At 44.9% G+C, this 27,006-nt stretch overlaps 1 protein-coding gene across 2 annotated transcripts in view; it reads right to left on the bottom strand.

Annotated features, from left to right (window-relative positions):
• Positions 1-27,006, bottom strand: part of ACSBG2 (acyl-CoA synthetase bubblegum family member 2) — a 73,210-nt gene that overhangs the window by 44,973 nt on the left and 1,231 nt on the right. The gene's annotated exons all lie outside the window — the stretch shown is intronic.

Below are 27,006 nucleotides of genomic sequence, written 5' to 3'. Positions count from 1 at the left end.
CACCCTTCTCCCGAAAGGGAGATCAGACAAGACACCCGAATGCAGTATATAGTGCCTATAGAAGGTAGACAGAAGACCAGGTAGCAGCCTTACATATGTCTATCGAGACACCAGTCTTCTCCGCCCAGGAGGTAGTCACTGCCCGGGTGGAGTGAGCCTTCAATTCTTGTGGCATTTCCTCACCGCTGGATGTATAAGCTAGGGAAATAGCCTCCCTGATCCATCTAGCTATGGTGGACTTTGTGACCTTAAAGCCTTTCCTAATACCTTGGTAGGATATAAATAAACTGTCTTCTCTAAACTCTTTGGTGACCAAGAGGTACCCAATTACACATCTCCTTAAGTCTAGTGTATGAAACGCTTTCCAGTTACCTGGATTAGGGCAGAAGGAGGGTATGAGTACTTCTTGGAGTCTAAAAACAGGTAGCTACTTTAGGGAGATAGGCGGGATCAGGTTTAAGAATAATTTTATCATCCAGGATCTGGGTGAAAGGCAAGGCTGAAGACAGGGCATGAAAATCAATAACTCTCCTAGCAGATGTTTAAGCTATCAGAAGCGCTGTTTTAAGGGAGAGGGACTTAAGAGTGGCTAACTATTGGCTCAAAGGGTGGACCAGTTAAGGCTTTAAGAACCAAATTTAGATCCCAGGGTACCAATTTGCTTTTGACAATGGGCCTGGACCTAAAGGCAGCTTTAATGAAACGAGTAATTATTGGATTTCTCACCAGATCACAGCTATGTAAGGCGCCTAAGGCAGACACCTGAACCTTCAGGGTGCTAGTGGCTAGCCCCAACTCAAGACCTTTTTGCAAAAATTCTAGAATTTTACTTATTGGAGCCTCTACACAGACTCTGGAACTGGAAAAAGAAAAACTTCTTCCAGGTTCTCTCATAAATTCAGGATGTAATAGTGACAACCTTAATGCGTAGCCTTAAGCCTAAGCCTTGGGAGAATCCCTTTTTTTCTTAATAGCTCCCCTTCAAGTTCCATACCGTCAAGTGGAGGCCATTAACCTAGATTTATTTAAATTGAGGACCCAGCCCAGATTTTCTAAGATGGAGATCACCATTTTTAGATGCTTACTACTTTTGAAGGGCCGAGTTACCAACTATCAGGAAATCATTTAGATAGAGAGCATGACATAACATGAGCCATTACCTCTGCCACGATTTTGGTACATACCCAGGGGGCTATGGCTAAACCGAACGGCAGGGCCTTATATTGAAAGTGCTTGATGACCCCATCTATAACCACGGCCACTCTCTGGTAATCTGACTAGATAGAAGTCTTTCAAATCCAAAACTACCACGTAATCTGGAAACAGCAATTTTATTGTTAACCTTATCGATTCCATTTTGAAGGTTGGGATTATCAGGAATTTATTCAAGGCTTTTAAGTTTATAATACACCTGAAAGAACCATCCGGCTTAGAGACCAGAAAGAGGGGAGTAAAATTCCAACCCCCCTTTCAGACGCTGGGACCTCCACCATGACTACTTTTTGAACAAGGTCCAGTACTTCTTCCTGAAGAGTAAGTTGTTCTGATATAGAGGAATGGACAGAGGTCAATATAAACCTTCCACGAGGAACTGGAATCTCAGACCCGAACCTGGGCTACGAGTCATTTGACTCGATTTCCAGGGCTCCGGAGTAGAAGACTACGTACTGAACAGAAGACCTCTTGGTTTACGGTCTTCCCATTTATCGTGGTCTCTGTGGCATTTTACACACAAATCTTATCCTGCAAAAAGACCGCTTCTAGGCAGGCATGGACAGGCTAGGGAAACCTTTCTTCGTGTCGCTTGCTTTGTCTAGGATTTCATCCAGGACTGGACCGAAGAGATGTTCCCCTTCGCAAGGTATAGCACAGAGTCTAGTTCTAGCCTGGATGTCACCCGGCCAAAACTTGAGCCACAGAGCCCTGCGGGCTGCATTAGGCATGGCGGCCGATCTAGCAGCTAACTTAACAGTCTGAGGAAGCATCCGCTAAGAAAGCTGCTGCCCCCTGAATGAGAGGGATACTAGACAAGATCTCTTTCCTGGATGTGTTTTCTAAATGAGATTCCAGCTGATCTAGCCATACATCAAAGCTAGCTATTGCTAGGTTTTAAAGCCCCAGCAGTTGTCTCCCAGGTGCCTTTGAGAAGCACATCTGCTTTTCTGTCCAGAGGATCTTTAATGGCCCCCATATCAAAAGGAGAGATGACTTTTTAGAAGCTTTAGCTATGGCTGCGTCTAGTTTGGGAGCCTTCCCCCAGGAGGAGGAGGCCGAGTCCACAAAGGGGTACTTTCTTTTAAAGAATGGGGGGGGGGGGGGGGTTTCGGCTTTTGCCACTCTATGGATTAGACCCTGAAGTTTATCATTAACCCTCAACTGGTGAGGTGGGGTTTCCTATACCCCAGTGTTTAGAAATCTTATTTTTACAGAAAATGCAAAGATCACATTTGTTTTAATTGTTTTCTTATTGGCGATTGATTACACATGAGTATAACAAATTTTTGACACCCACAAATGGATGGAAGCTAGTGAGACGTATCTTCATACCAGCATTTTTCAATGAATGGCAGCCGAACAAAAATTCCCTGGGGTGTGGCAAACCCCACCTCACCAGTTGAGGGTTAAAAGGGGAAACATTTTCTCTCTTTCTCTGCCCCAGTCCTCTGAACATGACGTTTTGCACCGACTTCTCTGGTCTGAGGTCCGTAATGCCCATGGTTGAGCGGACCGCTTTAACCAACCCATCAACTTCATTTAATGGAAAGCAGTGCTGGCCTGAACCACTATCAGAGGATGAGGAATTGTCAGAGTCCACCTCCTCGGCTGATAGGGAATAATCAGGAGTTGGGGAGACTTCATGGTTAGCTTCCTTCCTCAGACATTTTAGAGAGGAGTTTGCTCGCCTCGGATTTAACTAGGGTTTTTAAGCCTGAGGCAAAACTAGGCGTCTCATCTGCCAAAGTTTGGTTTATGCAGGACTGGCACAGTCTTTTGGAATACGAGTCCGCTAATAGGGCCTTGCATAACGCACATTGCTTGTGTTTGGTTTTGGAGGTACACTTCTTCCGCTAAACCGATAAGACAGGACACCTTATTACCTAAGTGAACTTTCTCAAAGATCACTTACCCAGAGCTCAAATAGCTGGTACCGGTTTAGCTGGAGGACCTCTCAGCCGGGGGATCGTCCATAGGGGCTGCAGATTCGTCCGTCTTGTTAGAGTCACGATGTCTGGACCAGGTTAGTCTACCTGCAGTCCAAGAATTGCTGGTGACTCGAGGGGGTCATGTCTCCTGGGGCTACCCAGGCGACCGCTGAGATGGAGAAAGCAGAGCCACTAGATTTGCTGCTGCTGCTAGTCTTCAGAATACATTAAAAATAGAGTTCTGAAGTAGCTGGGAAGCCTAAAGCAGCGATATCTGGACACTTAAATAGGAACATCTACTTCCCTTTAATTTCCCCTCTTTTTATTACATCGCCATCTGCTGGTTGGAGGGGAGAATGCAGCGCTCACGCGGCATCTGCATGCACGTGGACAGGACTTCCTGTCTGGTCACATGACCGCCCAGCATCAGGCCCCGCCCCCAGCCTAGTAAAAGAGCGGAAGCATGCGGCCTTGGTCATAGAGGCAAAGCTTCTGTATTCGGCACTTTCTCCCTCCAGCTGCCTGCTCCAGCTAGCGTTCACCTGCTGCTACCTACCCCGGCCGGAGTGCCGCTCCCCCAGCGTCTTGCGCGCAGGTCTGGGGCTGCCAACCCCAGACAGGGGCGCAGCCCCCCGATGCTGTGCCCGCCTAAAGTTGGGGCTGCCATCCCCAGATAGGGGCGCAGCTCCCACAGCCCAGGACGGTACTGGAGCTGTGGTGCATTTCTCCAGTAATAAAAATATACAATACACACACACACACCTGGACTGTGGAGTCTGTAAGACAAGTCTCCAACTACTCAATTTCCATGATACTGACTCCCTCATACATGGCTCATGTTTAAGTGATACATTTACTGTAGCACAGATTCATCTCCGCTAAAAGTCTAGACCCTTAGATCAGGAATAGGACAGACATTTATAGGACATTTCATAACTTTCCCAAATTCTTATGAAAAAATATTCCCCACAAACTGCATAGAACTACTGTACCCAATTTATTATATACAGATGCTTTCACTAAATTAGAATATCAAAAAGTTAATTTCACTTTAATACAAAAAGTGAAACTCATTATATAGGGTCTAGTGATGAGCGAGTATGTTCTGTTAACCCTTTCGGCAAGTATGCTCGGGCTGAGCACCAAGTAGTTACAGCTTTAGTACATGTAAGGAATGTCTATTTCTTACACATTCCTCACATGTATTAAAGTTGTCAAACAGTCGCAAATCATGCACACGGGAGCGATTCAAACATAACACCGAGCAGCTGTAACTACTCTGCTCGGCCCGAGCATACTCGCCGAAAGGGTTAACAGAACATACTCGCTCATCACTAATCGGGTCATTACAAACAGATCTATTTCAAGTGTTTATTTCTGTTAATGTTGATGATTATGGCTTACAGCCAATGAAAACAAGTCATTGTCTCAGTAAATTAGAATACTTTATAACAGCTTGAAAAATGATTTTAAAATCCAAAAAGTTGGCCTACTGAAATGTTTGTTCAATAAATGCATTCAATACTTGTCGGGGCTCCTTTTGCATCAATTACTGCATCAATGGGGCGTGGCATTGAGGCGACCAACCTGTGGTACTGCTGAGGTGTTATGGAAGCCCAGGTTGCTTTGATAGCCTTCAGCTCATCTGCATTGTTGGGTCTGGAGTCTCATCTTCCTCTTGACAATACCCCATAGATTCTCTATGGGATTAAGGTCAGTCGAGTTTGCAGGCCAATCAAGCACAGTGATACTGTTTTTAAACCAGGTATTGTTACTTTTGGCAGTGTGGACAGGTGCCAAGTCCTGCTGGAGAATGAAATTTCCATCTCCAAAAAGCTTGTCGGCAGAGGGAAGGATTAAGTGCTCTAAAACTTCCTGGTATAGACGGCTGCGCTGACTTTGGTGTTGATGAAACACAATGGACCTACACCAGCAAATTACATTGCTCCCCAAACAATCACTGATTGTGGAAACTTCACACTAGACCTCAAGCAGCTTGGATTGTGTGCCTCTGCACTCTCCCCCAAGTTTTTGAATGGCCTTTTAATCCTTTCAAGGCTGTGGTTATCCTGGTAGCTTGTGCACTTTTTTCTACCACACTTTCCTTTCACTCAACTTTGAATTAATATGCTTGGATACAGTTCTCTGAACAGCCAGCTTCTTTAGCAATGACTTTTTGAGGCTTACCCTCCTTGTGGAGTGTGCCAATGACTGCCTTCTGGACATCGGTCAAGTCAGCAGTCTTCCCCATGATTGAGGAACCTACTGAAACAGACTAAGGGACATTTTTAAACACTTCGGAAGCCTTTGCAGGTGTTTGATAATTATTCTAATTTACTGAAATAATGACTTGTATTTTCGTTGGCTGTAAGCCATAATCATCAACATTAACAGAAAAACACTTGAAATAGATCAATGTTTGTAATGACTATATAATGAGCTTCACTTTTTGTATTGAAAAACTGAAATTACCTTTTTGATGATAGTCTAATTTTGTGAGAAGCACCTGTATTTTAGGAGTTAGTCCATTTTATACCGACTCAGATTCCACCAAAACAGACACAGACAGTCTCAACAGCCCTTCTATTTAAATCATGGCATGATTTCTGTATGCTATAGTTGGTCATTCTCAAAGTTTCTTTATTAACCACTTCGCGCCAGAGCCTGTTTTTGCCTTCGTGACCGGGCCAATTTTTTCAATTCTGACCACTGTCACTTTATGAAGTAATTACTCTGGAACGCTTCAACGGATTCCCCTGATTCTGAGATTGTTTATTTGTGACATATTGTACTTCATGATAGTGGTAAAATTTCTTCGATATCACTTGCATTTATTTGTGAAAAAATCGGAAATTTGGCAAAAATTTTGAAAATTTAGCAATTTTCATACTTTGAATTTTCATGCCCTTTAATCAGAGAGATATGTCACACAAATAGTTAATAAATAACATTTCCCACATGTCTACTTCACATCAGCACAATTTTGGAACCAAAATTTTTTTTTTTGTTAGGAAGCTATAAGGGTTAAAAGTTGACCAGCGATTTCTCATTTTTACAACAAAAACATTTTTTTAGGGACCACATCTTCGTAACATAGTTTGTAAAGCCGAATAAAGACTTGCGTCCATCAAGTTCGACCTGTTAGTTCTGTAATTGCTAAAGTTGATCCAGAGGAGGGCAAAAACCCCAAATGATTTAGCCAATCTTCACCTGAGGAAAAATTCCCTCCCGACTCTGAAACCAGCAGTCAGAATAAATCCCTGTATCAACCTACTATTTTATTTTATTTTTAAGTATACGCTTATTTGAAGTGACTGAGGAGCCTTTATGACAGAAAATACCCAAAAGTGATACCATTCTAAAAACTGCACCCCTCAAGGTGCTCAAAACCACATTCAAGAAGTTTATTAACCCTTCAGGTGCTTCACAGGAATTTTTGGAATGAGGAAGAAAACAATGAACATTTAACTTTTTTTTCACAAAACTGCTACTTTAACCTCAAATTTTTAATTTTCACAAGGGCAGCCAGAAAAAAAAATGGACCCCAAAATGTGTTGTGCAATTTCTCCTGAGCACGCTGATACCCCATATGTGGTGCAAAACCACTGTTTGGGCGCATGGCATGGCTCGGAAGGTAAGGAGCGCCATTTGACTTTTGGAATGGAAATTTGACTGGAATCGATAGCGGACGCCATGTTGCATTTGGAGAGCCCCTGAGGTGCCTAAACAGAGGAAACCTCCAACAAGTCTCCCCATTTTGGAAACTAGACCCCTCAAGGAACTTATCTAGATGTGTGGTGAGCACCTTGAACCCCCCCCCCCCAGGGGCTTCACAGAATTTTATAATGTTGGTGTGAAAATAAAAAAACACATTTTTAACACAAAACTGCTACTTTAGCCTCAAATTTTTAATTTTCACAAGGGCAGCCAGAAAAAAAATAGACCCCAAAATGTGTTGTGCAATTTCTCCTGAGCACGCTGATACCCCATATGTGGTGCAAAACCACTGTTTGGGCGCACGGCATGGCTCGGAAGGTAAGGAGCGCCATTTGACTTTTGGAATGGAAATTTGACTGGAATGGATAGCGGACGCCATGTTGCATTTGGAGAGCCCCTGAGGTGCCTAAACAGAGGAAACCTCCAACAAGTGACCGAATTTTACAATCTACTCCTCTGTATAAATTAATCTAGTGATGGGAAAATAAGTAGATAGGTAAATGGTCACTAAACCCATAGATGAATTCCCACAGAGGTGTCATTTCCATAATGGGGTCACTTCAGGGGGGATTATGCTGTTCTGGCACTTTTCAGAGTACCAGAGCTAAAGAATCCCCCCTGAAGTGACCCCATTTTGGAAATGACACCCCTCTGGGAATTCATCTATGGGTTTAGTGACCATTTTAACTCAATGGATGATTTCCAGAAACAAGCACGCAATGGAAGGTTTAGATTCTGGAGAACCCCCCCGTGGAAATTAAGTGAGCTCTACTCGAATGTGTCAGTCACTAAATTAACCAAATGTTTGAATGACAAATTGGGATACATTTTTACAGTTTAAAAACGTGGTTCTGTGTGGAAGATTTTAAAGCAGTCAGTGACCCATAAGGCTGGCAATGATGGGCATTGTGGGCAATAGTAGCGGGTATCACGCCTCATTCCTCTCTTAGTACATACACGACATCTTTTCTGGGGGTTCCTTCTTGTTTCCGTTGCTGGAATAAGTGCAATAAAATGTCGCTCAGTGAGTCTTTTCACATCCTCAGATTCTAATGGATGAGCGGGGCTAACACTATGAAAAACAAGATTTTCAATTACCTTTTCTTAATAATCAAGAAAAGGATCTGAATTTCCTGCTTTTTTGTACAACACAAAAGAATTGTATGTGGCCACCTGAAACAAATAAATAACCAACTTTTTATACCAGGTATAGGACTTTCTTGATACCTGGTATGGCTGTAGAACCTGGTCTGCAAGGTCCACCCCCCCCATGTGTTTGTTGTAGTCAATGACTGACACAGGTTTTTGCTTCGGAGTGGTGGATCCTAGTTCTACAGTGGCCCTTGTGGCATCTGTGTGGATCGAGCTGAGGACAAAAATATCCCTCTTATCCCTATATTTCAGGGCAAGCAGCTCTCCATTGCTTACAGCCCCTGACTGCCCCTTTTGGTTGACCAATGGTTGTGGAAACCCCTGACTGTTTTTACGGATGGTCCCATAAGCCCCGATGTTGTGTTCAACCAGACTTTTAAATAGGGGTATGCTGGTGTAATAATTGTCCACATATAGATTGTAGCCTTTTTGAAAAAATGGACTTATCAGCTCCCAAACAATTTTTCCAGATGTCCCCAGATAAGTAGGGCATCCTGGTGGGTTTAGTTGGCTATCTTTCCCCTCATATATGCAAAAAGCAGATGTGTATCCGGTTGAACTTTTGCACATTTTATAGAGCTTTATTCCAAACCTTGCCCTTTTAGATGGGATAAATTGCTTGAGGTGCAGTCTTCCTTTGAATTTTACAAGGGACTCATCTATAGAAATATTTTGTGTTGGGGTGTAGAGGCTTAAGAATTTTTCTGACAAATTTTCAATGATGGGTCTAATTTTATATATCAAAATACAGCAGCGGGGATTTTAGAAATAACTACACGAAAATAAATGTAGATGCAAGCAGGTGTAGTGTTGTAGAAACTTAAAACTTAACATTTATTACCATAAGATAAAATATGTGCAAAAATACAAGGACATAAAAACACACAGATGAACTGTCTGTGATATACAATAGCCAAAGAACTTCCATATATTGTTGCTTCCAAAGATAAAGATATATGTCATATAAGCATATTATATCTCTGACACAACCAAGGGAAAAATGGCAATAAGAGAAAATGGAGCCTACGGTACACTATACCAACTGGTTATGCCTTAAATGTGTGAGAACATGGAAACGTTAGCCCTATCAATGGTGACCATTTAACCTTACTATATATAGAAATGGAACATCCTCACCAGTTTTGATATCCGTTCACACTCTCAGACTTCAGAGTAGCTCACAGCCGGCATCTGCGTTCCACATACCGGATGTCAGTTGACCGGAACCGGAAGTGACACGATCGCGAACATAGCGCGACCAGGATTTAAAAGAGGACTTATCAAAGTGTCGGATGGCGCTGTCTGATGAATGAGCTGCGCGATTTTGGGCAGCGTGCATACCGCATGTCTTCTCTCCTTTTCCCCTGATGACGAGCTAAGGCTAAGAAATGCGTCGGGAGCGGTATTTTGTGATGGGCTGGTGAACTTATGAGTTTTGGTCTGCCCCCATCATATGGAGCTACTCTGAAGTCTGAGAGTGTGAACGGATATCAAATGTAAGTCCTAAAAAATTTTTTTTTATTTCCGGGACATTAGTTGGTGTCCATAAATTTGCCCTAGCATAGTAAGATCAGGGATTCTGGCTTAGGAATTGGGATGCATATAAATTTGTTTGCACGACAATATGCTCTAAGCAAGCTGTCTGTAAAAAACAAATTAAAAAAATAAATTGGTCCAAAATCTTCCACCTCCACATTTATACCAGGAATTGTGTTGAAATCAAGGCTGAATGGAGCAGCCGAATCCGAAGCCTCCCATCTGGGAAATGCTAGATCATGTGGCAACGCCCCTTGTACACTCGCGTGCGCCAATTCACTAGTAGCAGGGACAGCGCTTGTACTGGGCAGTGTTCCCTGATTTGGAGACGTTTCTCCAGTAGCGCTATTTGCCCCTATTGCTGTACTGGTCCTTGGGCTTGAGGATGGAACAGAATTACTGCTCATTTCTGAGCTCTCAGTGTCGCCGCTAAAGCCCTCAAAATCCATATCGCCATCTGAGATTGCACTGTCATCAGTGTCAGAACATAGCAGGGCATACACCTCTTCTGCGGTATAAGTCTGACGGGCCATTTTATTTTTATATTTTTTGACCCGACAGGACTGACCCGACGGGACTGACCCACCCTAACTCTTACTTTCTTTTTTTATTTTTTATTTTTTTCACTTTTACTGTGGCAAGGCTGACAGCTCTTGTCACAGTGTTTCTCCTCTGCTCTCTCACTGAGATCAGAGGAGAAACAATGTATTTATCAGGCAGATCACCCGGGAAAGTTTGTTGCTAAAACAAACTTCCCTGGTGATCTCTCTGATTGGCTGGTGTGACGCTGACATCGAGACCTGAGCCAATCAGGTCTCGATGTCAGAGGTCACAGCACCGGGATCCCCACCGCTGGCAGGTATGTGGGGGGTCCCGATCGTCGACCACCGGCTGTCACTATCTTTTAAATGCCGCGATCGCTATGGATCGCGGCATCTAGAAGATAGGAACAGGTTAACATCATGGGGACCTGATCCAATCAGGTCCTCATGATGCCACATGTCAGAGCTATCGCTCTGAACCGGTACCACAGCGCTAGCAGGACCCTGGGGGTCCTGAGCGCTGCGGGACCACCCACCGTTTTTAAACGTCGGCGCTGCACAGAGCCCAGGCAGCGCCGACGTTTATGTACAGTGGGCGGTCGGGAACCAGTTAATAAATTTAAAAAATTAAGAACCAATATTTTATTATATATAGCATGTGTGTCGTTTTAACCAGAGATCAAATCTCTCAGGTAGTTTTGTCCAATTTGAAATGTAGTATAGTTTTTCTGACTCGCTAGGTCTTTCCTCATGAGCAGGCATTGTTGGACCTTAGGTATCCATGGTTATGATCACTGATATAGTGAAAGCTAGTTGCTACTGGTCGTAACCATGGAGGCACAAGGTCCTGCACATGAGAAAAGACATAGCAAAATCAGAAGAACTATACTACATTTCTAATTGGAGGCATTTGCTAATATTACCCCTTTAAGCCTACATGTTTCAAATAGATATTAGTAAATGGTTTTTAGCCATGGCTAAAAATAATGGCAATATGCCTACTGAAACGCCAAACCTTTCCTGTGGTGTCACTCTGTGGGACATATCCTCCATCTGCTCAGGAAGTCTGCCATCTGATTCTGAGCCCCTGCTAAGTGTACAGCTGTAATAGATAGGGCTATTCTTTCTATCCAAAGAAACATCTTTGTAGAAAGGCTCTGCAGTAAGTCTTGGGCCTCCCTGATGCTGCAGAAAAGCCACTGCTGTTGTGTTGTCTGACAAGACTTTTACATGTCTTCCCAGAAATAATGGTCTGGTCTGGCGGAGAGCTTCACACGGCTCGTAACTCCCGATAATTTGAGGATCTTGCACGAATTTCTGGGGACCAGGTTCCCTGAAAGAGCTTCCCTTCTACATGGGCGCCCCACCCTGACAGGAGTCGGAGGTAATTACTATGGCTGGAGAGGGGATCAAGCTACTCCCACCTGGAGGTTTTTTGGAAGCATCCACCATACTAGGGACCTTCTTACCACTCTGGAAAGGGGCATTACTTTGTCCAAGGATATCTGATGCCTGTCCCAAGCCGATAGAACGGCTCTTTGTAGATGTCAGGCATGAAACTGGCTCCATCTGACACATGGAATGCAGTCCAAGGATCCTCATTGCACTTCTGATGGAGCAATGATTCCTTGGAAACTGAACACTCTTCTCAGTGACATCTGCTTTTCTACAGGTAGAAATGAGGTTCTTAGGCAAGAATCCAGAGTAACTCCCAGAAAGTTTTTTCTTTCCCCAGGATCTAGGTCTGATTTGTCCCAATTTATCAGCCAACCCAATTCTGGAAGGGTGGAAATGGATATCCTTACATGGCCTAGAAGCTCCTGAAGACCCCCCCCCCCCACCACCACCAGAAGGAAATAGTCGAGGTAAGAGACTGATAATTAACATCTTAATGGGCTACTACTTCTGTTACCAGTTTTGTAAACACCCGGAGGGGCTGAGGCCAGACTAAAGGGGAGACCTCTGAATTGAAAGTGGTGGATCTGATTTCCCACTTTTCTAGCAAATCTCAAAAATTTCTTATCGATGGGATGGATGGGGACATGGTAGTACGCTTTTTGAGGGTCTAAGGTACACATCACAGCCCCTCTATCAGGGGAATAGTAGACCGAACTGACTCCATCTTGAATCGTTCGTATCTCACCCAGTGGTTTAACGGTTTTAGGTTTATTATTATACACGTCTCCCGAGGGTTTCCTGATGGAAGAGAGTCTTGAGTAGTGTCCCTGGAACCGCTCTACCTGGGGAACCAGACTTAAGGCCCCAATTTTTAAGAGCTTCTGTACTCCTAACCACTGGCTGGGGATTGGTGAGAATAAACCTCTCCCGAGGGTAACTGGGCAAATTCGATTATGTATCCTGAGAATACTGTCTTTAGAATCCAAGGATTCTGTGATTTTGTGCCAGCCTCTGAAGAATGACATTAGACATCCCCCAACGCGTATGGCATCATTGCTTCCTCGAGCCGGATGCTGAACTAAAGGGGGGCCCTCTGCCCTTGTTCCCCTTGGGTAACTCCACCTGCCAGACTTTCCTTTACCCTTATAATATGGCTTATGCGAGGGGCGGGATCTCCGAAAGGGCTGGTATCTATGAGGCTTATCCTCGGGAAACCCTTTGTTTTATCAGACGCTTTTTCTAAGATGTCGTCTAATACTTGCCCAAATACCCTATCCCCCGAAAAAGGAATGGAGCATAATTTATTCTTTGACTGGTTATCCCCAGACCAGGTTTTCAACCAGATAGCCCATCTGGTTGCATTAGATAAGGCACTGTTTCTGGCTGCAAATTAACGGACTCTGCCGAAGCGTCAGCCATGAAACCTGTAGAATAGCTTCTCTAGGAGCTTTTGATGTTAACTGCTCCTCCAGATCTTCTACCCACAAACACATTGATCTGGCTACAGAGGTGGCAGCAATATTAGTTTTTATGATAGACGCAGACGTCTCCCAGGCCCTTTTTAGAAGGCCAACCACCTTTCTGTCCATAGGATCCTTCAGGCTGGAAGAGTCCTCAAAGGGGATTGATGCTTTCTTGACCACCTTTGCAATGGGAACGTCGATCCTGGGAATCTCTTCCCAGGGCTTAATGTCCTCTGGCTCAAAGGGAAGGCGCAATCTAAAGTCTCATGGAATTACAAGTCTTTTCTCTGCATCCTCCCATTCTTCCAAGATCATGGAACAGATGTGGTTATTTACAGGGAAAACTCTGTCTCTGGGATCTTATCCCTCCGAACATCTTATCCTGCACTGCATGCGATGGCTGGGTGTTTTCCACTCGCATAGTGTCTGACCACTTTTAGCAGTTAGTCTGTGTCCGCAGCTGAGAAAAGATCTTTCCCTCCTCCGGTGGATCTGAAGCTATATCTTCATCCTCATCCTCAGAAGCAAAGGGCTGTAACTCTTCCTCTGAGGATAGCTCCATTTCCCACCTCAGTCTTTTTGCCCAGGGTCCCAGCTGAGACATCTGGGGGAAACTAGACCCGAAATGGAGGCCCGAACCTCTTCTCTGATTGACCTCATATCCGAAAGGATGGTTTGTTGTTCATCCTTCACAATTTTAGCAGTGCAACCTTCGCATAACTGTTTAAGCCATGCTTCAGGCAACCTGCAATTACATATGGGGCATCTCCATCTTCCCCCCCGACTTTTTACATAGTAACAGTCTTCCTTCAACATTAAAAACCAAGTCCATCTAGTTCAACCCATAGCCTAACATGTTGATCCAGAGGAAGGCAAAAAAAAAACTCATGTGGCAAACACTAAGCTCCACATTGAGGAAAAAAATTCCTTCCCAACTCCATATGACAATCAGACTAGTTCACTGGATCAACACCCTATCAAGGAATCTAGTATATATAACCTGTAATATTATACTTTTCAAGAAAGGCATCCATGCCCTTCTTAAATGTTAGTAGTGAATCACTCATTACAACATCATGCGGCAGAGAGTTCCATAGTCTCACTGCTCTTACAGTAAAGAATCCCCGTCTGTGATTAGGATTAAACCTTCTTTCCTCCAGATGTAGAAGATGCCCCCTTGTCCCAGTCTCTGGCCTCAGAGTAAAAAGATCAGTAGAAAGGTCTTTGTACTGTCCCCTCATACTTGTACATAGTAATAAGATCACACCTAAGCCTTCATTTTTCCACAGTAAATAACCCCAAGTGTAATAACCTGTATTGGTATTGCAAACCCCCCAGTCCTCTAATAACCTTGGTCGCTCTTCTCTGCACCCTCTAGTTCAGCTATGTCTTTCTTATCCTTCTTTACAGTCGTTGGTGGGTTAGCGGAGCCTTTATCTTATGATAGGGGAACAGCACTGTGGAATTTAGGAGGTGACCTTTTGACCAATACTGGTGGGTTACCCCCCCCCCCCCACTCACATGTATCATTGGTGTTTCAGATGGGGTCTCTGGCTTTCCCAAAACCTCCATCATGCAGTCTCCAGCACAGCAGGGAAGCCAGACACAGGCAAGCGCTTTTCTACTTGCCTGTCTGATGTCTTGCCTGCCTTTTGCGTTCCATCCTGGAACGAACGCCGATTGTTGCTTTAACTTTCAAATGTCACGCTCTGCCTCGCGCACTCCTGTGACATTACCGGAAGTGTGCACACATGTCCAGAACCAGGTGCGGAGGCAGGCGGCGGAGCAGAGAGCCCTCGCCGGAGGGAAGCGGCTCCTGGGTCAGGAGCAGCTCTTCACTGACCAGGCTGAGGAACCTCAGTTTGGGGGGGGGGGGGGGGTCAGCCGCAGGCTGCTTCCCAGGAGGAAGGGGAAATTCTGAGCCGCCTGATCCCGAGCCGCATACAGGTATGCTCTTCTGCGCACTACACCTCTCTGTTCCTATCCTCATAGGGACAGGAAAAACACTGAGGGGTGGAGGGCTTTTAACCTCTGTTTCCTGTTCCTGTAAGGATAAGAAGGATGTCCTCCATGGTGCTGTCAGGGGGATGTCCTGGAAACATGCCTTTTTTGGTTTCTAGGGTTTTGACAAAGATGGTAGGACTACTTCTTGGTTTACATTTTTTGTAGATACAACTTTGGGTAAAAAAAAACAGATCAAACCGAAGTACTATCCTATCCTCGTAAATCTTTAAGTATGGCTCTATCGTGGACAATGCCTGAGACTCTCCCACCCTTTTAGCAGTTATAATTGCCACCAGGAAGGCCGATTTAAAAGGTGAGCCAGCCAATGCTCAATTCTTTGGCTGGTTTGTTTGGGTGTGCTTGCATAGTACATCAAGAACAAGGTTAAGGTCCCATGGCAGAATAGATTTCTTTACCCAAGGTTTAATCTTTAAACCGCCCTGGAAAATCTAGCTATCCAGGGATTAGCTGCCAAGTGAGCATCAAAGAATGCGTTTAGGGCAAAAATTTGGACTCCGGATACTCCGTCTTAACCCCTTGTTAAATCCTGCTTGTAAGAAGTCAAAGATTTTAGGAATATAAGAGTTTGAGATATCTAAAGATGCATTCCCACATTCCGAGCAGAACATCTTAAAGATCTTTCTATATATGGCCGAGGTAACTGGTTTCCGACTCGCCTGCAAGGTAGTATTCACTTGGTCTGAAAGCCTCCGGGACCATAGGATCTGCCTCTCAGGATCCACGGCAAGAGATGTAATCTGTTCACGTTCTGATAGAAAATGGGACCCTGATGGAGTTCCTTTCTCAAAGGAAGCAGGATGGGCTCCAACGCCATCTTGGCCAATAGAGGAAACCAGATCCTCTTTGGCCAAAAGAGAACTATTAGTATTATTCTTGCCTGATCTTCTTACAACCTTCCTTAGCACTCTTGTAATCAAGGCTAGCAGTGGAAATGCATACAACAGGTCCTTGCCTTATAGTTGGGATGCAGAATCTATCCCTTCTGGATTGTCCTGGGGATTCAGGGAATAGGATTTCCTAACTTTTGCATTTACCCTTGTGGCAAAAAGGTCTATGTCCAGAGTACCCCAATGGCAGACTAAACAGAAAAATCTTCCCGTTTAGTTCCTATTCCATGGGACAGATCTTCCACCTGTATAAGAAGTCTGCTACCTGATTTTGGGCTCCTAGATGGACAGCAGAGATTGAGGAGTCTTTTCCACCCAAAGAAATTATTTTGTAGCGAGACCCTGAAGTAGAGAAACGACACCGTCGTGTTGTCTGACAGGACCTTCACATTATTTAAAAAAATAAATAATCAGGGAACGGTTCCGACTCAGGGGTTCAAATTACTGGGAGCTTTGGGTGGTATGGGAAGATTTTGCACGAATCTCTGGAAACCAGAACCCATGGAAAAACATCCCTTCTACGTGAACACCCCAACCTGACTAATGGTAATTACTACACACGGGGAAGAGGTCCAAGCTACCCCCACCTGAAGATTTTTTTGGAAGAGTCCACCATACCATGGATCTTCTTACTACACTTGAAAGGATCATCGCATTGTCTAGGGATATCAGACGCCTGTCCCAGGCCAACAGGACAGCTTTTTATAGCTTTTTGGCATGCAACTGAATCCACCTAACACATGGAATGCAGGCAGTCAATCCAAGGATCCTCAATACACTTCTGAGAGCAACGACGCCTTGAAAACTAATCTATATAGACTCATTGACTTCTGCATTATTACGGGTATAAATGAGGTTCTTAACCACTTTACAGCCTGGGGCGTATTAGTATGCACCAGGCTGTCACCGCCTGTTCAGCGTGGGCTCTGGCGCTGAGCCCACACTGAACTGGGCAATGTCAGCTGTGAGAATCAGCTGACATGTGCCCACAACAGCCACGGGTGGAATCACAATCCACCCGCAGCTGTTAACATGTTAAGTGCCGCTGTCAATCTCTGACAGCGGCATTCAACATCGCCGCGTGGGAAGCGCGTCACTTACCCCGCCCATCGGTGACCCTGTAACATGATCGCGGGTCACTAATGGGTGGGCATAACCCTGGGTCTGCAGCAGACCCCAGTGGTTGTCATGTGCTGATTGCTATGAGCACCACCTAGTGGTCGGTGCTCATAGCACAGGAGCATTTCTGCTACATAGAGGTGATCTGCTCATCACCTCTATGTAGCAGAGGCGATCAGACAAGTGCTGCTTCTAGTATCCTATGGAGACTATAGAAGCATGCAAAAAGTGAAGAAAAAAAAAAGTTTCAAAATATTAAAATACATAAAAAAAAAGTTTAAAATCACCCCCTTTTCGCCCCATTCAAAATAAAATAAAAATACCCACATACACATTTGATATCGCTGCGTTCAGAATCGCCCGATCAATATAAAAAAAAATTAATCCGATCGGTAAACGGCGTAACAAGAAAAAAAAATCTAAACGCCAGAATTATGTTTTTTTGGTCGCCGCAGCATTGCAATAAAATGCATTAACGGGCGACCAAAACATTGGATCTACCCAAAAATGGTGTCAATAAAATCTTCAGCTCGGCGCGCAAAAAATAAGCCCTTACCCGGCCCCAGATCCCGAAAAATGGTGCTTTTTTTTTTAAGCAAACTTTGGAATTTTTCCATCACTTAAATAAAAAAAGGACCTACACATGTTTGGTGTTTATACTCTTAATGACCTGACGAATAATGGCAGTGAACATTGTGTTAAAAAAAAAAAAAAACATCTGTGGTGTTGCACTTTTTTGGCAATTTCTTTCCTGTTTTCCTGTACACTATATGGTAAAACCAGTAATGTTGTTCAAAAGTACAACTCATCCCACAAAAAATAAGCCCTCACACGGCAGTATTGACCAAAAAATCAAAACACTATGGCTCTGGGAACAAGGAGCAAAAAACAAAAGTGCAAAAACAGAAAATCCCAAGGCTGTGAAGGGGTTAAACTCTAAGTAACCTCCAAAACACACTTTCTTGGTCCTGGGAATTAGATCTGATTTCCCCCAACTAGCCAATCTAGCCTCTGAAGGGTGGAAACTGAAACTTATGTGATCTAGATGCTCCTGATGAGAACCCGCCACCAGTAGGAAATCGAGGCAAGGAATCAGTGTAGCCCATTTAAGACAGGGATTAATTTCTGCTAACAGTTATGTAAAAACCCAGAGAGATCAGGCTAGACACCGAAACGGGAAATTATGGATTCGATCTCAGATTTTTATTGCAAACCTTAGATATTTTTGATCACAGCGATAGATGGGGACACAGTAGTAAGACTTCCTGAGATCTAGAGTACACAGCACCTCGGTCTATCAGGGGAATGGTCAACCGAATTTACTCCATTGTCAACAGTTTGTTGAAACTTACCCAATGATTTAACGGGTATGGCTCCCATTTTTAGCAGATCCTGTACTTCCGCCCACATGGGAGAGGTATCGGCCGTGCTGGAAATTTGTCACAATAAATCTTTCTGGCAGTAACAGTGAAAACTATCCTGTATCCCAAAGATACACTTCTTAGAACCCACAGATCCTGCATGATCTCCAGCCAGCCCCTGATGAACGACTTCAGACCCCCCCCCCCCAAGCATGCGGTGTCATTGTCTTCCTGACCCAGAGCCAAAGGACACCCCCCCCCCTCTACTTTTGCCTTCCTTGGGGTAGCTCCATCTACTGCACTTTAAATTTTCCCTTATAATCTGGCTTATGGGAGGGACTAGCTCTACGAAAGGGCTGCTATTTGAGGCTTATCCTCCAGAAACCCTTTCTCAGCCAATGCTTGCTCAAGAATATCATCAAACATCGGCCCGAACACCCTAGCTCCTGAGGAGGGAATGGAACAGTTTATTCTTTGACTGGCTGTCCCCAGACCATGTTTTAGCCAGATTGCTCACCTAGTTGCATTTGACAGAGCACTATTCTTGGCTGCAAATCTTACAGATTCCGCCGATGCGTCTGCCATGAAGCCCATTGCCATTTTAAGAAGGGGAAAGGCCCTGAGAATTGATTCCCTAGGAGCCTTTGACCTGAATTGTTCAAGATCCTAAACCCGCAGATGCTTCCACCTCGGTTGCCAGGTCCATGCAATGTTTGTTTTTATAACGGTTGCAGATCTCTCCCAAGTCCTTTTAAGAAGGCTATCCACCTTCCCGTTCATGGGGGTCTTTCAGGCTGGACGAGCATTCAAACGGGATTGAAGTCTTCTTGGCCACCTTAGCAATGGAAACGTCCATTTTGAGAACCTCCTCCCAGGGCGTAATGTCCTCCGGTTCAAAGGGCAAACAGCCTAAAGTCCCATGGAATCACCAGTCTTTTCTTGGCATCCTTCCACTCTTCAAGGATCATGGCACAGATGTGGTTGCTAACAAGAAAAACCTTATGCCTCTGGAATCTTTGACCCCCGAACATCTCATCCTGTATGTTCTGAGATTTCTGGGCCTCCTCCACCTGCATGATGTTCCTAATCGAGCTCAAGAGTTCATCTGTATCCGCTGATGAAGAGATATCTTTTCCCCTCCTCCAGTGGATCCAATGGTACATCCTCCTCGTCATCCTCAGATCCAAAGAACTGCATGTCTTCTGAGAAAAGCTCCATTTCCCACCTTGGTCTTTTTGCCCAGGGTCCTGGCTGAGACGTCTTGGGGGGAAAATAGACCAAAGATGGAAGTCCGAACGTCTTCCCGAATCACAGATCTCATAGCCATAAGGACAGCTGCTCATCCCCGATGATACTGGGAGGTGCAGCCCTAGCAACTCTTTCCCCCACGCTTCAGGTAGCCTGCAGTAACATATGGGGCAACTGTTCACCCCCCCCCCCACCGATTTTTATTATCCTTTTTAATAATCATTGGTGGGTTAGTGAGGCCCCTGTCCTACAAAACAGAGGGACAGAATTGCCATATTTTAGGGGGGCTTTTCCAACCAGCATTGTTAGATTGCTCCGCTCCGCTACCCCCCTCCATCAGGATGCCAACCACCCTCCCCAGTGACATGCACCATGGATGGTTCAGATGGGGTCTCTGACTTTCCAAGAGCCTTCATCTCAAGCAGTCTCCAGCACATCAGGGAAGTCAGACACAGGTAAAGCTTTTATACTTCCCTGCCCGATGTCTTCCCCACCTCCTGTATTTCACCGTGGAAGGCATGCAGCCAGTCGCTTTAAATTTTTCAAATAGCATGCCCTGCCTTGTGCGCACTCCCCTGACACCACCGGAAGAACCCGTGCAGGAGGCAGGCGCCAGAGCATAGAGCCCTCACCAGAGGGAAACCGCTCCCAAGCCAGGAGCAGCACTACACTGGCTGGGCTGAGGTGGGGCAGCCACAGACCTCTTGACTGGGAGAAAGGGATGCTGAGCTGCCTGATCCCCTGAGCCTGCTAGCAGGTGTGATTCTCCTGCACTCCTCTTCCTCTCTGTTCCTATCCTCACAAAGACAGGACAAACACTGAGGTGTGGATGGAGGGAAGGGTTTAACCCTTCGGTGTTTCCTGACCCTGAAAGGATAAGCAGGACGTCCTCCATGGTGCTGTCAGGGGGATATCCTGGAAAAACAAATACACTAAAACAAAAAAAAGTCAATATATATTAAAAATTGTCCACTACTTTTTATAATTGCCTTAATGTATTTAACCTGTGCAGATAGGTATTTACAAAAACACTTAGGCTGTGTGCCCACAAAGCGTTTTTTAAGCGTTTCCGCAGGGGCAAAAACGCATGGTAGAAGGCCTGCCATGTCCCCCAATGATAATCCGCATGTGCTGTGCACATGCTGCAGAAATTTCCGCTGAGGAAAAAAACGCAGCAATACGAATTATTTTACAGAAGTGCTGCGTTTTTGCCGCCATTGACTTGCATTAGAACGCGCCAATTCCGCAAGACTGCATCTGTACTTGCGTAATTGGGGCGTTCTAATGTGCGGATGGTACCTGGGTGTAGGAGAGGAGAGAGTCTCTTCCACACCCAGGTACCATTAAAAAAGCTGTAAAACAAGAAATAAAAAAAAAAAAAAAAAAAAAATGTATACTTACCTTCTGGCGGCCCATGCTGTGCTCCTCCTTGCTTCCCGACACTTCGCGATGGAATGAAGGACCTGCGCTGACGTCAGTCATATGACGGGTCACGCGACGCTGACAGGTCCTTCACTCTACCGCTGCCAGGACCGAGCAAAGCAAGACACCGGGGGCCATCGGAGGGCAAGTATATAATTAATTATTTCTTTATTTTTTGGCATTCTCTCGGGTCACACTATATAAATCCATGCTGTTTGCATGGATTTATATAGTGTGACCAAGTTGACAAGCACTTTCCAAATGATGCTAAAATCGCTTGGAAAGCGCTTGTCAACCCGCATGCAGAAATGCAAGTGAATAACGCTTCACATCTGCATGTCCCTGGCAGGAAAAACGCATGTACAATCCGCATGATTTTTTTCTGCCAGGTAGATGCAGAAACGCTCAGGAAAAAATCCTGAGCATTTCAGCATCGTGGGCACATAGCCTTATAGTTGTCTTTATTGCCTGTGAGCAGAGTTATCGCTGGCCACCCACAGGCATCACGTGACTCCCCCGGTGGCATGCGGCTCTTGCTTCTGCTGATGACACGTCAAGTGAGGCGTGACTCAGTTATGAGCTCCCCGCGGTGGATGCTGGGCTGTAGGCGGGGTTCCCCTCCGCGTGTCACAGCCCAGCCTCCACCACACACTTTCCCTCTCCTGCATTCATTGGGAAAGCACACAGTGAATGCTGAGCTGTGACACGCTGAGAAACCCCACCCACAGACCATCACTCACCAGGGAGCGCAGAACTGAGTCACACCCAGGACGTGACATCAGCGGATGTCAGAGCCAGCTGCAGCCGGGGGTTATGTGTTGCCTGTGAGCAGCCAGCAATAGCGCTGCTCACAGGCAATAAAGACAACTAAAGATATTTAAAAAAACACTTATCGGCACAAGTTAAATACATTGGGGGCATGCTCTATAGTAGTGGACAACCCCTTCAATTCAGCCCAGAGTTTAGAAGAACAAACTCAGGGCTGAATTCATGAAAGCTGTCAAGCAAGAATTCTGTTTAAAAAGCTTTGAGTTGCACCTACATTTGCAACTTTTGGCATTCCTCACCAGTTTCTGCCTGCTCCAACATAGTGGGCTGAGCTGAGGCAGAATGCTACAGCTTGTCCAATTCAAGATGAGCTGTGGGGTACAGGTACACTTTACGTCCGAATTTCCCCTGCAGTATCTGAATGGAGTGAGATTTCTGGTGTAGCGCATGGAGACACAAGCCCCTTGTCAGATGCTACAGATTCATGAAGAGGAATGCATCCCTTCAAAAATCAGGTGTTTAACTCCAGCAACCACCATCTTCAAAACCAGGGTGTACAAAGCCGGTCTTCATTAATCGGGCCCTCAGAATCTTGCCCACAATGGATGTTGCTCCAACATATGGTAAGGAAAAAAAAATGCCTAGGAACCACATTTTATGTAGTTCATACCACTCTGTCGGTGAGATAAGTCAGGAGTATTTATCAGTGATATCTAAAATTCAGCAGAAAAACCACAGAAGCAGTGATTATGTTTAAACTGACTGCTGTATACATTTCTAAGCATCTTACAATGTTTGGAGAACATAAAGGGTAAGGAAATACTGAAATTTGAGAGTCTGCAGAAAGAAAACTTACCACATCCTGACAATAGCCTGCTTAATAACCATAACAATCTATTCAGACTTTAGTTTAACAAGGCCATGACAACTGTGCCTATGACAACTAAACTAACCCACAGGGAATATACTCAGACAGAACCTGAAGTCATTTCATTTTTATAAATGAAAACCCTGTAGGTGTGATAATTTGCACAGGCCGGTGTCATACGGAATCTTCTCAACTTCCAGTCATGAGCAGTGCACCTCTAAAGCTGGGAAACGTACACCTGGCTACAGAGGCACAGCGACGCTGGTGAAATGAGGGCCACGCTTTTGCAAGATTTGCATGAGCTAGCAATGACACTGACTCGTGTAAACTATTATCACGCCTACAGGGGCATGATAACATTGAAAGAACTGACTAAACTGGGGAAAACTAACACCCCATCGACTAGTCAAAGCCCTAATTAGCATAGGAAAAGAGGACCTTATAAATGATTTTTTTTTAAACTCAACAAAATTATACTGGGCTGGTTAGGCAGGGAATTTAGTAATACATCAGAGAATGCTGCTGGGTTGGAGGGCATGAGGGACCTGACAGCTTCCCTTTAAAAGTGACTAAGGCTGTGTGCCCACTATGCGTTTAAGAGTTTCCACAGCGGCAATTCATCTGCAGAAACGCTTAAACGCTTGGTAGAAGGTCTGCCATGTTCCCCAATGATAATCCGCATGTGCTTTGCACATGCTGCGGAAATTTCCGCTGCGGATCATCATTGTGGAAAATCCACAGCACTTCCAATTATTTTGCGGAAGCGCGGCGTTTTCGCCGCCATTGACTTGCATTGCAACGCATGGAATCCACATCACTGCATCTGCAGAATCCATGCGTTTCAATGTGCAGATGGTACCCGGGTTTGGAGAAGGGGAGACTCTCCTCCGGACCTGGGTAAAATAGAACCTGTAAAAAAAATAAAAATAAATATTATACTTACCTTCTGATGGCCCCCGGCGTCCTTGTCTCGGCTTGCTGGCAGCTAATGGTGGACACCAGGACCTGCGGTGACGTCATTTAGTCATGTGATGGTCCCGCGACCGCTGACGTCGGCAGGTCCTTTAGTCTACCGCGAGCTGCCGGCAAGCCAGGACGCATCAGATAAGACACCAGGGGCTATCAGAAGGTAAGTATATATTTATTTTTTACCATTCTTTTATGGTCACACTATATAAATCCATGCCGGTTGCATGGATTTATATAGTGTGACCAAGTTGTTAAGTACTTTTCCAAGTGATGCTAAAATCGCTTGGAAAGCGCTTGTCAACCCGCATGCAGAAATGCATGTGAAGAACGCTTCACATCCGCTTATCCCTGGCATGAAAAACATGTACAATCTGCATGCGTTTTTTCTACCAGGGAGATGCAGAAACGCTCAGGAAAAAATCCAGAGCATTTCTGCATCGTGGGCATCATTTCACATGTGAAGTGTGCCCTAGAATAACATTCTGACTAGTGGCTGCCCATGTGCATTCAGCTGCTTTCACAATTTCCATAGAAATGATCCATGAAACCCTACTCTAGAGAAGTATTACAGTGTGAAGCATTTATTGTCCATCAGAATAAGTACTAGATAGTTGAGAGTTTGACTACAGGGATCCTAACGGACCAGAACAGTAGACCACAAACCCACAGCTGGATGAGCAGAGCACAGTGTGCTATAGTGCCTCCTTTATTAATCACTGGATTAGGCGATAAGTACCATCTCGTTGGAATATTCCTTTAAACAGCTAATCTCCCAGCATACCCATTAACATGCATGCACAGCTGAGCACATGTGCCTACTCCAAGGGAAGAGAGCTCTGCCACTGGTTGAGCTTTTATTTTGCATGTTAATTTTTTTTGCCCTTTAGTTTTTTCCACTTCGTTTCCAAGAGCCATAACTTTAGGTTTTGTTAACCTAGTCATACGAGGTCTAGCTTTTCGCAAGTTGAGTTGTAGTTTTGAATGACACCATTCATTACCACACAAACTAAAAAATGAGTATTAAAGGATTTTAATGCAATAACTGCCACATAAATGTATCCTAAAACTAAGTCTTCTGGTGCATCACAGAACCCACTGGAATATTTGTTTCCACAGCTCCAGGTTATGGTGCTGTTGTGACTACTCATTTCCATGGATAGCCATTTAACATTAAGGCAATAGACCTGGATTTATAGAAATAAACTATATTCTATCCCCACATGCACCCTTTACTAGCAGGTAATGTGATAAAGCCAAATCACATCCAGCTGCCTAAACTAGCAGAGGTGGCTGGACATGCATAGTATTTACAAGCCTTTTCCCATTTAGCTTGTAAGCACTGCTCTGAGGCTAGTCAGGTTGGCTGCAGTATATTATTAGCTGCCAATCACAGCCTGCTTCCGTTTCACTGTGCTTCTTATGCAGCAGAGGCAAGGCTGCTTTATATAGCTCCATCGGGATTGCACAATTTGGGCCAGTAGCAAAACAATACCAATGGTCCTGTCAAACAGTAAATAGGAAGGCTAATCAATGCGCACCTCAATATGTGAAGATGAAGCAAAGTTTTCAAACTACACTGCAGGGATGTGCCAAATGTGCATGTGACCAGGGCTGTGGAGTCAGAGTCTGTATAAAATGGACTGACTCCAACTACTAAAATATATAATAAATTGGGTACAGTAATTCAATGCAGTTTGTGGGGAATATTTTTTTCATAAGAATTTGGGAAAGTTATGAAATTTCCTATAAGTATCTGTCCTATTCCTGATCTAAGGGTCTAGACTTTTAGCTGAGATGAGCCTGTGCTACAGTAAATTTATCACTTAAAGAGAATCTGTCACCCCCCTGGGCGATAACAGACCTCTACTATGGGCATACAGGGTACAGAAAAGTAAATCTATACATACCTGTATGGCCCATAGCAGAGGTCTGATTGCAGAGAAAAGCACTTTAATCAATTATTTTTTCCACAGGCTTTGCGTCCGGAGGACACCAAGCAATCCCCACCTATCTGCTTATTATGCCCCTAAATTCCCGCCTCTGCTTAATAATTATCCCCCTCCACCACACATCACAGGGCCCTGTGACGTGCACTGTGCTCCCTGACTGCCAGGCACGTGCAAAGCTCCGCTCACAGAGCGCGCTTTGCTTCATCCCGGCCCCGTCTGCCTGTGAACTGCGCCGCAGGTTTATATTGCGCAGGCACCGGGAAGTGACAGTGACCCCCCACCAGCACCTGCGCAATAGAACCCTGTGGCGCAGAGCACAGGTAGACGGGGCGGGGATGAAGCAAAGCACGCTCTATGTGAGCAGCGCTTTGCGCATGCCCAGGAGTCAGGGAGCACAGTGCACATCACAGGGTCTGTCACAGGACCCTGTGAAGTGCAGGGGAGGGGGAATATGATAAATAAGCATATAGGCGGGGATCTGGGGGAATAATAAGCACATAGGCGGGGATTGCTTGGTGTCCCCCGGACGCCAAGTCTAGAAAAAAAGATTTGATTAAGGTGCTTTTCTCTGCAATCAGACCTCTGCTATGGCCATACAAGTATGTATAGATTTACTTTTGTATACCCTGTATGGCCATAGTAGAGGTCTGATATTGCCCAGGGAGGGGGTGACAGATTCCCTTTAAACATGAGTCATGTATGAGGGAGTCGTAGTCATGGAAATTGAGGAGTCGGAGGTTTGGCTTGCCGACTCCACAGCCCTGCATGTGACAGCTACAAGCAATCAATGACTTCCGCAGTGACCCCCAAGGATGGTACAAAATGGTTGGCACATAATCACTTCAGGACAGTTCACAAAAGATACAGGAAAATTTAGTGATTGGGGACTGTATAAGTTTTACTTTACCACATTCCCTGCTTTGAGCCTTTTACCTTAAATCCTGGATGAACGCCTTTAAAGGGATTGTCCAGTCCAAACTAGTAAGGCTGTGTGCCGACGATGTGTCTTTTAAGCGTTTCTGCAGCGGCAAAAAAGCTGCAGAAACGCTTAAAAAAAACATGGTAGAAGGCCTGCCATGTTCCCCAATGATAAACCGCATGTGCTATGCACATGCTGCAGAAATTTCCGCTGCAGATTATCATTGCGGAAAAAAACACAGCACTACCAATTATTTTGCGGAAGTGCTGCGTTTTCGCCGCCATTGACTTGCATTAGATCGAATGGATTACGCATCACTGTATATGTAGATGCACATTCCATGCGTTCCAATGTGCAGATGGTACCCAGGTCTAGAGGAGAGGAGACTCTCCTCCGGACCCGGGTTCCATAGAAACTGTTAAAAAAAAAAAAAATAAAAAAAAAATAAAAAAAAAAAATGAATAAAAAATAAACATACTTGCCTTCTGGCGGCCTGCGGTGCACTCCTCCTCGCATGCCG

Source organism: Phyllobates terribilis, unplaced genomic scaffold (genome assembly GCF_046119375.1).
Source record: "Phyllobates terribilis strain yellow unplaced genomic scaffold, ASM4611937v1 Scaffold_1__5_contigs__length_1240528914, whole genome shotgun sequence".
NCBI lineage: Eukaryota > Metazoa > Chordata > Amphibia > Anura > Dendrobatidae > Phyllobates > Phyllobates terribilis.
Note: the sequence above shows the minus strand (reverse complement) of the source record. Positions and strands in the feature narration are given on the sequence as shown.